Source organism: Budorcas taxicolor, chromosome 12 (assembly GCF_023091745.1).
Source record: "Budorcas taxicolor isolate Tak-1 chromosome 12, Takin1.1, whole genome shotgun sequence".
NCBI lineage: Eukaryota > Metazoa > Chordata > Mammalia > Artiodactyla > Bovidae > Budorcas > Budorcas taxicolor.
The window spans coordinates 16492729-16509036 of record NC_068921.1 but is presented as its reverse complement, the minus strand read 5'-3'; the positions used below and the strand labels follow the sequence as shown (position 1 = coordinate 16509036).

The window sequence follows — 16308 nt, the reverse complement described above, 5'->3', positions numbered from 1 at the left end:
GTAATTCTGAAATGACTTCAAAAATGAGAGTTTAAGAAATTAAAAGAAAAATATTTTTTTAAAATGTAATCCCAAGCCTTGGATATTGCTCAGCCAATCATACCCTCTGTTCCTAAAGCATTCACTCTTCCAAACTCCTAGATAATTATTTGTATTAAATAGTTTTCTACAACCCTTCTACAGCTCCTTTCCCCAAATCCTTCACTGTGAAAATAGAGGCAGTGGTTAAGACTTCGCCTGGCAATCCAGTGGTTAAGACTTCGCCTTCCAGTGCAGAGGGCAAGGGTTCAGTCTCTGGTCTGGGAGCTAAGATCCCACGTGCCTCTCAGCCAAAACATCAAAACATAAAGCAGAAACAATATTGGAAAGACTTTTAAAAATGATCCTCAAAAAAAAAAATCCTTTAAAAAAACGCACCACAATTGACCCTGAAAAAAAAAAAAGCAATCAGAATTTCCACAGCCCCGCCTCTCAGTCCCTGTGACCATTCACTCTGTCTTTGTGGGTGAGTTGTCCCCACTCCTAACCAAGGCCAACCCCACCATTTGTCCACTGGAGCTCATCTTCTCTTATCTGTTCAAGTAAATTGCTCCAACAGATCTCCCCTCTGTCTCTTGGATTATTTTTATCTTTCTCTCTGCTGGGTAATTCCTGGAATCATAGGAACAAACTGTTATTACTCCTGTCTTAAAAAAAAAAAAAAATCTCTTGAGCCCACTTCCCCCTTGAATAAGCTTCCGCAACATTTCTCTTCCCCTTACAATAAACCTTTTGAAATCGGTTTATAGTTGCTGTCTCCAAGTTCTTCCCTCCCGTTCTTTTGGAGACATTCTCCCATGGGACCTTAGTCCCTCTCTTTCACCAAACTGCTCTCGCCTGATTACTCACGGCCTCCATGTTTTTGTATCCAGTGGTCAGTTGCTGTCTGTCCTCATACGACCATCCGCAGCTTTCCGGAGGTTGAATCTTCTCCTCAATTTGAGATCTATCTTGCCTGGGCCTTAGGTCATCACAGTCACCTCATTTATCTCCTATCTGTCTTCGAGTTCCTTCTTAGAATGCTTTACTGGTCCTCTTCATTTTGCTAACCTTTTATGTAGGAGTGCCCCAAAGCTCAGAGCTTGATCTGTTTTCTTCTTTATCTGTATTTACCCTCTAGGTGATCTCATCCAACCTCACAGCCTTAAATACTGAATATATGCTGCTGACTTCAAATTTAAACCTGCAGTGTGGGCCTCCAGATGCTGTATCCAACTGCCTACTCAGCATCTCTTAATTGGATCCCCAGCAGGCTTACCGGGTCTCAAACTGAATTCTTGCTGTTCTTCCCCACTCCCTCAAACCTGCTCTTAGTCCAGTCTTCCCCATGTCTGTTAATGCCAGCTCCATCCTTCCGATGACTCAGGCCAGAGCCCTTGGGGTCATCATTGAGTCTTCAATTTCTCATGTGCTGCAGAGCATGTCAGCAAATCCTTCCAGCACTGATGTCAAAATCTACACAGAATCTGATGCCTTCTTGCCATCTCCGCTGCCAAGACCTTAGTCCAAACCACTGTTGTCTCTCACCTAGATTATTGCAACAGCTCCCAGCTGGTCTCCCTGACCCTGCTTTTGCTCTCTTTTAGTTCAATCAAAACAGCAATCCAAAGGATTCTTTGAAAACGTATGTCAGGGATTTCCCTGGCAGTCCAGTGGTTAGGATTCCATGCATCCACTGCGTGGGACCTGGGTTTGATCCACGGTTGGGGAACTAAAATCCTGCAAGCTGTTTGACATGGCCAAAGAAAAAAAAAGAAGTAAAAATAAAACATATGTCAAATCCTGTAACACCTTTTATTAGACTGCCTTCCCTGGAGTGACTTCCTGCAGGGAAAAAGCCGATTCTGGTAAAAAGCCAACCCTTTGTGTGATCAGGCCTCTCTGGCCTCGACTGCTCCTGCTCTGGCCCTTCCTGGTTCTTGGCTTCATCGTGTGGCTATTGAGAGTGACGCATGCGCCTTTCCCTCGGGGCGTTTGCGCTTGCTCCTTCTGCCTGGACTTTTCTTGCCCTACCTCAAGTCTTGGTCCGCTTCTGCTCCCTCACCGTCAGCCCTCACCTCCCTCCTGTGTCTATGCAAATGTCACTTTCTCAGTGAGGCCGGTCCTGTCCCCTTATTTGGAATCTCAAATCCACGTCACCCTTCTCCCTGCAGAAGAGTGCACACATTCTACACACAAACTTCTATTCTCCTTCCCTGACTGGATTTGTGTCTCCCTAAGACGTATCGCATATCATCTAATATAGAATAAACCAGTGTATCTTATATTACTGTATTAGCTGCCTCAACTGGAATGCCAGCTCGAAAAGGTCAGGAACTTTTTGTCTGATTCATGCAGTATAATATCTCCAGTGTCTCTGATGGTACTTGGCACATAGTACTTGCTCAGTAAATATTTATCAAAGGAATGGATGGATACATGAATCTGTGCTAGAACCTAAACACAAGCTTTAGTGAAACATGCCTTGAACCAATGGACTTACCCATACTTTGCCACAGCTTCCAGCAGTCATTTGCCATGGAATGTTATTACTCAAAATGCTTAGCTTTCCTCCTCTGAGTTAACATTAGATGCTGGCTCAGACGGTAAAGCGTCTGCCTGCAATGCGGGAGACCCAGGTTCGATTCCTGGGTTGGGAAGATCCCCTGGAGAAGGAAATGGCAATCTACTCCAGCACTCTTGCCTGGAAAATCCCATGGACGGAGGAGCCTGATAAGCTACAGTCCATGGGGTCGCAAAGAATTGGACACGACTGAGCGACTTCACTTTATACGATATTTATCACACTGAAGACTTTCCCCTAGATCCTAGCAGATGATGATGATGGTGGTGATAATGAATATATAGGTCAAGCCTGTGTCAACATTTTACATGATTTGCTATCAACCTTTTAGTATCATTTTTACTGTCAGTCTTCATCTAGTATGTACACCAATAATGGTCATTATTTTTTCATCTTTCTAAAGTTTTAAATTTTTCTCTTTTTTCATTTCAATCATAGCTGTATGCCTCTTCCTTTGGGTCATTTTAGCATTCTTATGTATCTTGCACTGATTTCCAGCACTAAGGTGAATCATGTTTCTAAACCTGTGATGAGTTCCATGTTTCCGTGCAAACACAGCAAAGTTGCCAGAGACCAGCAGTTGTAAATAAATGAATCTGGATGAATCACAGATTAACCAAGATGACATATAAGTTTTTTAAAATCCATTGCCAATATTTAAAAAACATCAGATGATTTCCCGGAAGAATCCAGATTATTGGTTTCTCTTGAACAATTTTCATTCCTTCTTCTACTATCTTGGATAAGACATACATTTTCCAGAGTGTGTCAGTCCCTGCCATTATGCTTGGCACATTTAGCTCAGGTTAGTTACCTCCCTGGTCCGGGGAGGTAGTTGAGAATGACTCAAACCATACACAGGGCAGTGCTGGTGCTGCTAAGTCGCTTCAGTCGTGTCCGACTCTGTGCGACCCCATAGACGGCAGCCCACCAGGCTCCCCCGTCCCTGGGATTCTCCAGGCAAGAACACTGGAGTGGGTTGCCATTTCCTTCTCCAATGCATGAAGGTGAAAAGAGAAAGTGAAGTCGCTCAGTTGTGTCTGACTCTTAGCGACCCCATGGACTGCAGCCCACCAGGTTCCTCCGTCCATGGGATTTTCCAGGCAAGAGTACTGGAGTGGGGTGCCATTGCCTTCTCCGACACAGGGCAATGGCTTGGAACAATCCTGTGAGCTCACTGATGCCTGCTGCTGCCACCTTGCTAGAGTAGGTGGAGTTGGTACAATTCCTCTGAAGTTTGCTTCCTCCCTCTGAATACTTACAAAACGAAGATTTATAAATTCAGTAGCTTCAGTGAATCTACCCCACCTCCCGAAATAGTTTTGGAGAAGTTCATTCTTCCAGGGCCTGTTTTTGTTTTTATTCTTAATTTAAAATATATATATATATTTGTTTATCTTTTTAAAGATTTTGTGTGTGTGCGAATCATTTTTAAAGTCTTTATTGAATTTTTTTCAATATTGCTTCTGTTTCATGTTTTGGGTTTTTGGCTGAGAGGCATGTGGGGTCTTAGCTCCTTGACCAGGGATTGAACCTGTAACCCCTGAATTGGAGGGCAAAGTCTTAACCGCTGGACCGCCAGGGAAGTTCCTGTTTATCTTTCATTTATCCTTCATTTTTCTTGATTTACATGGGAAGGAGCAATGTGAGGAGAAAGGAGATGAGGTGACAAAGGATTCTTCTCCCTCTCATGTTCTTATTCCTTTACTGGTTATAAAGGACTAGGAGGCCTCTGTTCTCCTTGAGAGTCCCTTGGAGAACACGGAGAACAGAGGCCTCCTAGTCCTTTCTAAAGGAAATCAACTGTGAGTATTCACTGGAAGCACTGATGCCGAAGCTGAAGCTCTAATATTTTGGCCACCTGATGCAAAGAGCAGACTCATTGGAAAAGACCCTGATGCTGGGAAAGATTGAGCACAGGAGGAGAAGGGGGCAACAGAGGATGAGATGGTTGGATGGCATCACTGACTCAATGGACATGAGTTTGAGCAAGCTCCAGGAGATGGTGAAGGACAGGGAAGCCTGGCGTGCTGCAGTCTGTGGAGTCTCAAAGAGCTGGACACGACTGAGTGACTGAACAACAACAAGGAAGCCTCTGTAAGGCCCAGAACGTCAGCGTGTAAGCAACCAACACAGCCCTCTGGAGTGGTAGCAGGAACCACACAACTACTCAGGTTTAAATGTGTAACCACGGGGCATGAATTTGTCCCATTTTCTGACTAATTCATCTAACAGAAGACTTCCACTTAGTGGTTAACACGCCCTCAGCCTTTATCTCTAAGAAATACCAGGGACTTCCCTGGTGGTCCAGTGGTTAAGAATCACTTTCCAATGCAGGGGATATGAGTTCGATCCCTGGTTGGGGAACTAAGATGCCGCATACCGCAGGGCAACTAAGCCTGCGCACCACAACTGGAGGGCCTGCATGGTGCAAGTAGGGAAAGCCCACGTGCCACAGGGAAGACCTAGCGTATCAAAAAATAAAAAGAAGTACGTGACCAAAGGGCAATAGAAATGCCACTGAGGTTCATTCCTGATTGCTTTGGATTGGAAGCAAAGACGCAGGGTGTAAACCATCATGGGCTAGACTGTGAACTCCACAAGCGTAGAGAGTCCATCTTATCCATCACTGACCTCTCAGTGTCCGGCTGAGCGCCTTGCAGTAAGGAGGATGAATGAGGAAAAGAGTGGATGAATTTGTTGGGATCAGTGCAGGCAGAAGCACATTTTCAGACTTGCTGAGAACTTCCAGGGACTTGTTGATGGAAACAGGTCTTAGGCATTGGTGTAAATGGAAATGGATTCTTAAATGGATTCCTATTTGGTTCAAGAGACTTCATGTTCAGCTGTGATTTCCTTTCCCTGAGTACAGTTCTCAAAATGGACAGAATTTAAAGTGTACAAGCCTTCTCTCTTGTTGATACTTAACCCTTACTGGATACAGAAAAATAAAATAGAGTCCTTTATTATCTAATCCATAAAGTAATAGAAATAACAAAATAGTCTTATTTAAATATAGTCCCCTACATGCAAAAAAATTGATTGAATTGGTTCTTTTTTCCCTCTCTTTTTAAAAAATTTATTTATTTTTTATTGAAGGATAATTGCCTTTACAATATTGTGTTGGTTTCTGCCACATCAACATGAATCATTCTGGGCATACATATGTCCCCTCACTCTTCAGCCTCCCTCCCACCTCCCAGCCCATCCCACCCCTCTAGGTTGTCACAGAACCCAGGTTTGAGTTTCCTGAGTCATACAGCAAATCCCCACTGGCGATCTGTTTTACATATAGCAGTGTATCTATTTCCATGCAGCTCTCTCCATTTGCCCCACCCTGTGCTTCCCCAGCTGTGTGCACAAGTCGGTTCTCTTTGTCTGTGTCTCCACTGCTGCCCTGCAGATAGGTTCCACAGTACCATCTTTCTAGATTCTCCCACTTAATGTTAAGATGTCAGTCCTGGAGCTCCTGCTCATGTGCTTATAAGTGCTTCTTCCTGCTGGAAGGTTGACGCCATCTCATGGCTTTAGTTAGCTCTATGGTGATGAGGCTCCAGTCTGTATCTTCTGCCTTCACCCAGCCTCACTCTCCAGTTACGTAGCTTGCGTTTTGCAAGTGGGTTTCATCCTTGCCTTCCCTGAATGCCACATGCCTATCCAAGAGATCCCTCTTCCCTGAATTCCTTAGCTGACTGACCTCAAAGTCATCCTTGAGTCATCTTCTCATTTATCTTCTGTAGGTAGTCAGCCTCAGAAATATCTCTTGCTTCCATGCCCACTGCTACCATCCAGGCCTGGCAGTTGTTGCCTCATACCTTACCCATAGCCCTGTTTTTCTAGTTCTTCCTGTTTCCAATCACTTCCTGTCTGTTCGTTTTGTCTGCCACGAGACTAATCTAAAATCATCTATTTCATGGTTTTCCTTTCTACCGCACAAGTTTCCTAAGATTCTCTTTACCTAGGTGATTTGTTTTGTGTCTTCCTTGTCATATCGTTGTACACAATAAACACTTGCTTAATGAGTGAGTGATTGAAATCCGGAAACTGTGTCGTATGAATTCACTGACGGAGAAGGTGATGGCACCCCACTCCAGTACTCTCACCTGGAAAATCCCATGGACGGAGGAGCCTGGTGGGCTGCAGTCCATGGGGTCGCGAAGAGTCGGACATGACTGAGCGACTTCACCCTCACTTTTCACTTTCATGCATTGGAGAAGGCAATGGCAACCCACTCCAGTGTTCGTGCCTGGAGAATCCCAGGGACGGGGGAGCCTGGTGGGCTGCCGTCTATGGGGTTGCACAGAGTCGGACACGACTGAAGCGAGTTAGCAGCAACAGCAGCAGCATCGTGCTGAAACTTTCCTTTGGCCTGGAATGTAGAGAATTAGTGGCTGATTCATACCTCTATTTAAAGAATGGAGAACTTGAGTAGAAATATTTTCATGTTACAGTGCAGATAAACAGAAAACACAAAAACTTTTCATCTGGGCCTCAGTTTCTTTACTTTAGAATAGAGTAAGGACTTCCCTGGTGGTCCAGTGGTTAAGACTCTGCACTCCCAATGCAGGGGCCCAGGTTCAGTCCCTGGTCAGGGCATTAGATCCCACATGCCTACAATTAGAGATCCTGGCAAGTGGCAACAGCGATCCTGCTTGCCACAGCTAAGACCTGGCACAGCCAAATAAAAAATAATAAATAAATAGATAAAGTAAAGTAGACGCCACTTGGGTTTGTTGAAAGTATTCAGTAAGGTGTGTTATGGTACCCAGCACAGAGCAACAGTAGATGCAAAATCAATTCCAGTTGAATTTTAATTTTAAAGATTGATTGAGTGAATGAATTTGAATCAATATAGTGAAATATTTAGTTGTTTTCATATAAATAACAATTTATGAATTCAGATTCAAGTAAAATTTGGCACTAACAAGGACCACAGTTAGTGTGTGTCAACTGATTTAATTTTTGAAGTTACCCGATGGTATAGGTGGTATTTTTCTCCAATGTGCATATAAGTTCAGCTCAGGAAAGCGGAAATGCCTGACTCAAGATCTGCTAGTGTCCACTGGAATCAGGATTTGTCTCTAAAATCTTAAATTTCAGTCCTTTTGCTTTTCCTGTCTACCATCCTCAAATATTTTTCTTGTTTGTTTTAAAATTTTGATTACTTTTGGGTTTGCGTTGTTGAAACGCCCTTGGCTTTCTCTCTGAATACGTGCCTCCCACTTTCTCTTTTATTGTTTTCTACATGCATGCTCAGGCACTCAGTCATGTCCGACTCTTTGCGGTCCCGTGAACTGTAGCCTGCCAGGCTCCTCTGTCCATGGGATTCTCCAGGTAAGACTGCTGGAGTGGGTTGCCATTTCCTTCTCCAGGGGATCTTCCTGACTCAGCGTGAACCCTCGTCTGCCGATTCTTTATCACTGTGCCACCTGCTGTCTCATTGAACAGTATCATTCTGCACACCCAGGTTCCCAGCCAGAAACGGGGGCATCCTTGATCCCTCCTACCCCTTATTTACTCTCTCATCCTATATGTCCACTCAGTCCTGTCTTGTCCTTTCTGCTGAACACATGTCCCTTGAATCTACCCACCGCTTGTCATCACCTTATACTGTGTGGAAGCAAGCCATCTGCCATGGTCTGATCTTTATCCTCCTTTCCCCGACTCCAGCCCTCACCATCTCCTTCTCATTGGAGGTACCGTTATTTGTCTGAAATACAGGTCTGATTGTGACACTTTCTAAGACTCTTATGAACTGTGTCCCCCCAACCGCCACTGCCCAACACACACACAGAGGATATTGAAGTCTTAATCCCCAGTGCCCGTGAATGTCTCTTTAAGACCCTTATGAACTGTGTCCCCCCAACCGCCACTGCCCTACACACACACAGAGGATATTGAAGTCCTAATCCCCAGTGCCCGTGAATGTCTCTTTAAGACCCTTATGAACTGTGTCCCCCCAACCGCCACTGCCTAACACACACACAGAGGATATTGAAGTCCTAATCCCCAGTGCCTGTGAATGTCTCTTTAAGACCCTTATGAACTGTGTCCCCCCAACCGCCACTGCCCAACACACACACAGAGGATATTGAAGTCCTGATCCCCAGTGCCCGTGAATGTCTCTTTATTTAGCAATAAGCTGTTTGCAGATGATCACGTTAATATGAGGTCATTGGAGTGGGCCCTGATCCAGTATGACTGTCTCCTCATAAAAAGGGGAAATTCAGACACAGCTGGCATGTGGGTGATGCCTCTGCAAACCAAGGAAACCAAAGGCTGCCAGCAGCCAGCAGAAGCTGGGAGATGGGCATGGAACGGATGGTCCCTCCCAGCCCTCAGGAGGAACCAGCCTTGCTGCCATCTTGACACACCACCATCTGGTCTCTGCTACACTGTCCAGCCTTTCCTCTTTCTTTGCACCCTCCCCTACCCCCACCCCTAGCTGCCTTGCATTTTTTTAAATATAAATGACTTTAAAATTTTTATATATGTTTCTTTTTTTTTTTTTTTTTTGGCTGCACCAAGATATTAGTTGCGAGATATTTAGTTGCGCCATGTGAACTCTTAGTTGCCGCCTATGGAATCTAGTTCCCCAACCAGGAATCAGATCTGGGCCCCCCTGCATTGGGAGAGCAGAGTCTTAGCCACTAGACCACCAGGGAAGTCCCTACCTTGCACTCATCACTGCAAGAATGCTCGGCTGTGTCACGTTCTAGATGTTCACCTACGATCTTCTGCACATGCCAGCCCCTTGTGGTCAGAGTACATTTCTGCCTCTCCTTTCCATCTCATCCTTTAAAGCTCAGCTTAGCCTTCTTCACTTTATTTATTCAACAAATACTTTTGAAATGCCAGGTGTAGTGTTTAGAAGTTAACAAGACAAACCCAGCCCTTGGCCTCATGGGATTCCCAGTCTAGTAGGAGAGACCAATATCAAATGAGGCAACATCAGCAGGATGTTGAAGGCATTAAATCGATGGATTGTGGAAAGTGCCTGAGCACACATGCCAAAGTTGGACCCCAAGTTTGTAATGAGAGAGAACACGAAGGAATTCAAAGCCTACTGTAGACTCTCACAAAGCTCAGGCCTCTGAGGTGCCATGTATCTTTGAAGGCAGGGGTGCAGGAAAGAGCTGTCAGACAGGAGGGCTGGTAGAAAGCTTATATAAGGATCAGCAAGACACTCCTCACCCCATCCTGACCCCTACCTTGCTGTTAAAAAAGGGAGATTCAAAGAAAGAGCTTTGGGTTATTTTTAAAAATGATAAAAGAAATAAAATGTTCAATAGAAGTTTTGAAGAAAAGGTTAAAAAAACTTCCCTGACTGTAGAACAGAAAAGACCAAGGGGGCAGAAAATTAGAAGATCAATTCAGGAAGCCCAACACCCAAATAAAACTAATCCCAAGGAAAAAGAACATCAAAAAAAGTAAGGAAAGAAAATAAGAGAGAAAGAGGGAGAGAAAAACTTCCCAGAACTGAAATACTTAAATTTCCAGATTAAGAGACCACTGAATCCCTAGCACAGTGGATGGAAATGGACCCCCTTTAAGACATATCATAAACTGTTGCAATGTCAGGCACATAGTAAAACCCTTAAATATTTCCAGAAAGAAAGAAAAAGTGATATACAAGGGTCATGTCCTGGTGGGTATGGTCCTAAACCAGGACCATAGGTTGGCAGACCTCTCAACAGCCAGCGCTGGAACAGTTTCTTCATAATTTTGAAAGAAAATGATTGTGTGGACTTCAAGAACAAAGGTAGACTGCGTATGTTTTCAGCTGTAAAACAACTCAAGAAGTTTCTGTCCCCTGCAGTCTTCCTCGGGAGTCTAACTAAAGGATGTGCTAATGAAGACAGACAAGGAAGCAGACCAAGAAAGTGGAAGGTCTGTGGTCCAGAAGCAGAAGCTCCAACGCACAGGAAGAAGGGGATTCCCAGGATGATGGTGGATGGAAGTTTCTAGATGGCAGCTGGACAGCAGGACCAGACAGCAAAACAGAAGACTCTCGGAAGGACCTCTCCAGGAGGAACAAAAAGAGGACTGGATCCATCTTTTGGTTTTTCATATTGTGTTTTAGCTCTGTTGGAGAGAGTTTGGTACAGAATTAATCATACAGAAGCCAAACAGATGGAAAAGAAAAGATACAAGAAAGGAATTGTAAACGTTTTGCTCTATGGAACTCAGCTGTGAATATTTACATAGGCGTTGTGAAAACTGCGCGTTGGTTTGAAGGTGGCATAGCCTTTAAGATCTTGTTGTAGAGAATGGTGGGAGGGCTGATGCGTACACACAGTGTGAGGGTTAAATCTTCACCTCCCAAGTAAGAAGTTAAAAAAATATATTGAACCTGAACAAGCAAGGCATAGTATAAGCAAAGCATCAAGAAATATGACGTGGCAGAGAGATAGCCAAACTGTTGAAAATAATTGTTTCGATGGAATGGGAGTCAGAGGTAGAGAAGAAGTGTGTCAGGAGACCAGTGTTTCATTATAAACCAGGAGGTAATATTTGACTTCTAAAACTATACACATGTATTATTTTATTAAAAAACTGAAACTTATATCCACATAAAAGACATGTACATAAATGTCCATAGCAATATTATTCATAATATCTAACATGTGGAAGAAATTCAAATGTCTATCCGTTAATGAATGAATAAATAAAATGTGATATCTCCTTATGGGCTTCCCTGGTAGCTCAGGTGGTAAAGAATCCACCTGCAATGCAGGAGACCCAGGTTCAATCCCTGGGTCGGGAAGATCCCCCAGGAGAAGGGATGGCTACCCACTACAGTATTCTTGCATGGAGAATTCCATGGATAGAGGAGCCTGGTGGGCTACATACAGCCCATGGGGTTTCGAGGAGTCAGACACGACTGAACACTGGCACAACATATCCATACAGTGGGTATTATTCTCCTGTAGGAAGGAATGAAGTACCCATGCAAATATGGATGAACCTTAAAAGGATTCTGCTAGGTAAAAGAAGCAAGTCACTAAAGACCACATGTATGATTCCATTCATATGTCCAGAACAGAGAAATCTATTGGTGCACATAATATAATAATAGCTGGCAGTTTGGGAGGTGGGGTTGAATGGGGAGTAACTGCTGATGGTACAAGGTGTCTTTTGGGGGTGATGAAAATGTTCTGGAAGCATATAGTGTGATGTTGCCCAACTCTGTCAGTATAGTAAAAATCCCTGAATTTCACTTTTAAAAGATGAGTCTTCTGGTATGTGAATCATATCTCGAAAGAGCCATTATTAAAAAAGAAGAATTGGGTTGCATCAGGATAGAGCTGGAAAATAATATTTTTACTAAATAATTTATTGCATCTTTTGCATTTTGAGCCACATGAAGATCTTATTAATCAAGAAAGTAATTTTAAAATTTAAATGAATAGTATTTAAAACGTGATGAAAGAGAGTATCCTGATCAACACTCATGTATTCAACACTTACTTTTGCCAAGTCTCAACATTTTACTGTGGATGTAGTGGGATTCTTCTGCCTGCCTTCCCACCGTCTCCCTAACTTGCCAGAGGTAACTATGTTCTTGAACTGGTATCTATCATTACTTAGATGTATTTTTATTATGAACACCCACATATACAGAGACATCCAAAAACTACACTATAATAGTTCTTTAAAATGTATAGAAATATATTGGTATTATTCTGCAATTTTGCTTTCCACCACCTTTATACTTTTAAGATTTTCTCTTGCTTTGGCAATCTAGTTATACTTTACTCATTTTTCCTGCTAGATACTATATTGAACCGCAATTTATTCACTCTCCTGTTGCTTTCATATTTTTGCTGTCAAGCAAAAGTGCAGTAAACATTCATTCACTACTTCATCTCATTCCATAACTGAGCCAGTCAAGACCTGCCTGTAATTAAGCTTATAATGTAAGCTTAGTTCCAATAAAGGACAGAAATGGTATGGACCTAAAGGAAGCAGAAAATATTAAGAAGAGGTCACAGGAATACACAGAAGAACTGTACAAAAATGATCTTCACCACCCAGATAATCACAAAGGTGTGTTCACTCACACTCACCTAGAGCTGGACATTCTGGGATGTGAAGTCAGGTGGGCCTTAGGAAGCATCACTACGAACAAAGTTAGTGGAGGTGATGGAATTCCTGTTGACCTATTTCAAATCCTAAAAGATGATGCTGTGAAAATGATGCACTCAATATGTCAGCAAATTTGGAAAACTCAGCAGTGGCCATAGGACTAGAAAAGTTCAGTTTTCATTCCAATCCCAAAGAAAGGCAATGCCAAAGAATGCTCAAACTACCACATAATTGCACTCATCTCACACGCTAGTAAAGTAATGCTCAAAATTCTCCAAGCCAGGCTTCAGCAATACGTGAACCGTGAACTTCCAGATGTTCAAGCTGGATTTAGAAAAGGCAGAGGAACCAGAGATGAAATTGCCAACATCTGCTGGATCATGGAAAAAGCAAGAGAGTTCCAGAAAAACATCTATTTCTGCTTTATTGACTATGCCAAAGCCTTTGACTGTGTGGATCACAATAAACTGTGGAAAATTCTGAAAGAGATGGGAATCCCAGACTACCTGACCTGCCTCTTGAGATACCTGTATGCAGGTCAGGAAGCAACATTTAGAACTGGACATGGAACAACAGACTGGTTCCAAATAGGAGAAGGAGTACGTCAAGGCTGTATATTGTCACCCTGCTTATTTAACTTCTGTGCAGAGTACATCATGAGAAACACTGGGCTGGAAGAAACACAAGCTGGAATCAAGATTACTGGGAGAAATATCAATAACCTCAGATATGCAGATGACACCACCCTTATGGCAGAAAGTGAAGAAGAACTAAAGAGCCTCTTGATGAAAGTAAAAAAGTTGGCTTAAAGCTCAACATTCAGAAAACGAAGATCATGGCATATGGTCCCATCACTTCATGGCGAATAGGTGGGGAAACAGTGGAAACAGTGGCTGACTTTATTTTTCCGGGCTCCAAAATCACTGCAGATGGTGATTGCAGCCGTGAAATTAAAAGATGCTTACTCCTTGGAAGGAAAGTTATGACCAATCTAGACAGCATATTCAAAAGCAGAGACATTACTTTGCCAACAAACGTCCATCTAGTCAAGGCTATGGTTTTTCCAGTGGTCATGTATGGATGTGAGAGTTGGACTGTGAAGAAAGCTGAGTGCCAAAGAATTGATGTTTTTGAACTGTGGTGCTGGAGAAGACTCTTGAGAGTCCCTTGGACTGCAAGGAGATCCAACAAGTCCATCCTAAAGGAGATCAGCCCTGAGTGTTCATTGGAGGGACTGATGTTGAAGCTGAAACTCCAATATTTTGGCCACCTCATGCAGAGAGCTGACTCATTTGTAAAGACCGTGATGCTGGGAAAGATTGAGGGCAGGAGGAGAAGGGCACGACGGAGGATGAGATGGTTGGACGGCATCACTGACACAATGGACATGGGTTTGAGTGAACTCCGGGAATTGGTGATGGACAGGGAGGCATGACGTGCTGTAGTTCATGGGGTCGCAAAGAGTCGGACACGACGAGTGACTGAGCTGAACTAACTGCATGCACACTGAATCTCTTCTTTGCTTCAGTCATGTCCAAGTCTCTAACCCTCTGGACTGTAGCCCTCCAGGCTCCTCTGTCCATGGGATCCTCCAGGCAAGAATACTGGAGTGGGTTGCCATTCCCGTCTCCAGGGGATCTTCCTGACCCAGGGATCAAACCCGTGTCTCCTGCATTGACAGGTGTGTTCTTTTCTGCTAGTGCCACTGAGCTTATGTTTGGAAGGAGACAATACGCTTAATTTAAAAAGCTGTATTTTAGAAGGTATTAAATCTGTAGAAGCTATAGAGCAGAATGAGGGTGATTGAAAATGACAAGAATAGGACTACAATTTTAAACGGTTGGGGAAGAAATCCAAGTCATCTCTTTTTAAGAATAGTTATTAATTTAAATGTTTACTTGGCTATGTCAGGTCTTAGTTGCCTCAGGTTGTGGGATCTTCATTGCTGCCTGCAGAATCTTTAGTTGTAACATGTGGGTTCTAGTTTCCAGACCAGGGATTGAACTCAGGCGCCCTGCATTGGGAGTGTGCAGTCTTAGACACTGGACTTACAGGGAAGTTCCCATTTCAGGAAGTGATCCATTTCTGTGTTAAGGGTGCCTAGTAAACAACTTCCAAATCTCAATTGTTTACATCAAGGAACCTAGGTTCCTGCGTCACCTGGGACGACTCTGCTTTGGAACACAGGTCACCTGGAATTGCCCTGGGCTGTGCACTGGGTTCAGGTTCACTTCAAGCATCTCCTCCTTCCTGTTGAACAAAGATGTGATTTTCTCAGAGCTTCCCTGGTGGCTCAGTGGTGAAGAATACCCGCAATGCAGGAGACGTGGGGTTCGAATCCTGGATCAGGAAGATCCCCTGGAGGAGGGCATGGCAACCCACTCCAGTATTCTTGCCTGGAGAATCCCATGGATAGAGGAGCCTGGTGGGCTGCAGTCCACGGGGATGCAAAAAGTCAGACACGACTGAAATGACTGAGCATGCCTGCATGCTGGTGGTTTTCTCATGGTCAGTGGACTCCGAAGTACAGGAGACCAAGTCGAATCATGGAAGCATATTCAAGACCTCTGTTTGTGTTTTTTTCTGCTAAGAATCAAAAGCTCAAACAAGTTGCATGAAACAAGCCCAGGTAGGAGGGGAGCATGCTGTACCAGCCTGGGTGGGAGGTCCTGCGTCATCTCAGAGCAAAGATGTCAGTGTAGAATTCTACAGTGGAGAGGTACTATAGATTTGGAAACTGTAATTTTAAAAAATTGAAGGAAAATTAAAAATAATACCTAATTCATAGGATTTTTGTGAGAAATAAATAAAAATAATGTATGTGAACTATCTAGTCCAGAAAGTAAAAGTGTTAGTCATTGAGTCATCTCCGACTCTTTGCATCCCCCACCAGGCTCCCCTGTCCGTGGAATTACCCAGGCAAGAATAGTGGAGTGGGTAGCCATTCCCTTCTCCAGGGGATCTTCCTGACCTAGGGAATGAACCCAGGTCTCCCACTTTGCGGCAGATTTTTTTTTTTACTATCTGAGCCACTAGGGCATCCAAGTCCAGAGCCTGGTCTAAATAGTGAGACTACACTTACATAGCATAACACTTACATAGCATTTCCTATGTGCCACACACTCTTCCAAGTTCTCTGAATCAGTTGACGTCACCCTCACAGCAACGTACCAAACAGACACTGTTCTTATCCCCACCTTCTAGATGAAAAGCGGTAAATAATTTGCCCAAGGTCACACAACTAATACAGAAGTGCACGCTCAGTTGCTAAGTCATGTGCGGCTCTTTGTGACCCCAAGAGCTATAGCCAGCCAGGTTCCTCTGTCCATGGGATTTTTCAAGACAAGAATACTGGAGTGGACTGCCATTTCCTTCTCCAATGCAGCAGTAGAGCTGAGGTTTGACAACCAGAGAAGTGGCCCAGCACCTTTACTCCTAGTCTTCATTCTGCACGCCTCCCAGACCCTGAGTCTGGGTTAGTGCTGTGTATTCACACGGGCACCCAGCTCTTCTTCCGTCATGGTTCTGAGTACCCCTGCGAAGTCACGGGTCTGCATCCTTGACTACAGTGGACATTCTGCAAATACAGAGATTATGTTCATCTTAATTACTCTTAT

The 16308-nt window shown here is 43.7% G+C and overlaps 1 non-coding gene across 1 annotated transcript; it reads left to right on the top strand.

Annotated features, from left to right (window-relative positions):
- Positions 1 to 7126: 7126 nt before the first annotated feature.
- On the top strand, positions 7127 to 7198 carry TRNAG-CCC (transfer RNA glycine (anticodon CCC)). Its single transcript has one exon. It is a non-coding gene; the product is annotated as a tRNA-Gly (tRNA).
- Positions 7199 to 16308: the final 9110 nt, after the last annotated feature.